This window comes from Rhinopithecus roxellana, chromosome 1 (genome assembly GCF_007565055.1).
Source record: "Rhinopithecus roxellana isolate Shanxi Qingling chromosome 1, ASM756505v1, whole genome shotgun sequence".
NCBI lineage: Eukaryota > Metazoa > Chordata > Mammalia > Primates > Cercopithecidae > Rhinopithecus > Rhinopithecus roxellana.
Window position 1 is genome coordinate 113534599 of NC_044549.1, and position 2041 is coordinate 113536639.

The following is a 2041-nucleotide window of genomic DNA, read 5'->3' on the forward strand; positions in this document are numbered from 1 at the left end:
CACCATGCGACCTGAACTGCCTATCATGAACTGGGTGCTTTCTGACCCATCTAGCCGTAAAGTGGGTTATGCACAGCAGCATTCTATCATCAAATGGAAGTGGTATATACTTGATCAGTCTCGAGCAGGTCCTGAAGGCACAAGTAAGTTACATGAGGAAATGGTTCAAATGCCCATGTCTCCACGCCTGCTACCCTGCCTTCTCTCCCTCAGCCTGCACTGATGGCCTCATGGAGTGTTCCCTACGATCAGTCAACAGAGGAACATAAAACTAGAGCCTGTTTCACAGATGGTTCTGCATGATATTCAGGCACCACCCGAAAGTGGACAGATGCAGCACTATAGCCCCTTTCTAGGACATCCCTGAAGGACAGCAGTGAAGGAAAATCTTCCCAGTGGGCAGAACTTTGAGCAGTGCATGTGGTTGTGCACTTTGCATGGAAGGATAAATGGCCGGATGTGTGATTAGGTACTGACTCATGGGCTATAGCCAATGGTTTGGCTGGATGGTCAGGGACTTAGAGGAAGCATGATTGGAAAATTGGTGACAAAGAAATTTGGGGAAGAGGTATGTGGATGGACCTCTCTGAGTGGTCAAAAACTGCAAAGATATTTGTATCCCATGTCAGGGTGCACCAATGGATTACCTCAGCAGAGGAGGATTTTAATAATCAAATGGATAGGATGACCCATTCTGTGGACACCACTCAACCTCTTTCCCCAGTCACCCCTGTCATCACCCAATGGGCCCCTGAGCAAAGTGGCCATGGTAGCAGGGATGGAGGATACACATGGGCTCAGCAACATGGACATCCACTCACCAAGGCTGACCTGGCTACAGCCACTGCTCAGTGCCCAATTTGCCAGCAGCAGAGACCAACACTGAGCCCTCGATATGGCACCATTCCCTGGGATGATCAACCAGCTACCTGGTGGTAGGTTGATTATATTGGACCTCTTCCATTATAGAAAGGGCAGAGGGTTGTCCCCACTAGAACAGACACTTCAGATACGGGTTTGCCTATCCTGCAGGCAATGCTTCTGCCATGACTACCATCTGTGGACCCATGGAATGCCTTATCCACCGTCATAGTATTCCATAGAACATTGCCTCTGACCGAGGCACTCACTTTACAGCTAAGAAGTGTGGCAGTGGGCTCATGCTCATGGAATTCACTGGTCTTACCATGTTCCCCATCATCCTGAAGCAGCTGGGTTGACAGAATGGTGGAATGGCCTTTTGAAGTCACAATTATAGTGCCAACTAGGTGATAATACTTTTCAGGGCAAAGTTCTCCAGAAGGCCATGTATGCTCTGAATCAGCATCCAATATATGGTACTGTTTCTCCCATAGCCAGGATTCATAGGTCCAAGAATCAAGAGGTGGAAGTGATCCACTAGCAAAATTTTTGTTTCCTGTTCCTACGACATTTCATTCTGCTAGCCTAGAGGTCTTAGTTCTAGAGGGAGGAACACTGCCACCAGGAGACACAACAACAATTCCATTAAGCTGGGAGTTAAGATTGCCACCTGGACACTTTAAGCTCCTCCTGCCTTTAAGTTAACAGGCTAAAAAGGGAGTTAGTGTTGGCTGGGGTGATTGACCCAGGTATCAAGATGAAATCAGTCCACTACTCCACAATGGAGGTAAGGAAGAGTTTGCATGGAATACAGGAGATCCATTAGGGCATTTCTTGGTATTACCATGTCCTGTGATTAAAGTCAATGGGAAACTACAACAGCTCAATCCAGGTAGGACTACACATAGCCCAGACCCTTCAGGAATGAAGGTTTGGATCATTCCACCAGGAAAAAAGCCATGACCTGCTGAGGTGCTTGCTGAAGGCAAAGGGAATACAAAATGGGCAGTAGAAGAAGGTAGTCATCAATACCAGCTACAACCACGTGACTAGCTGCAGAAACGGGTACTGTAATTGTCATGAGTATTTCCTCTTTCTTTTGTTAAAATCATGTTTGTGCACGTATATATTTGCACTAAGAAAATACACATGTATATATGTATATTCCATTTTGTCCCTC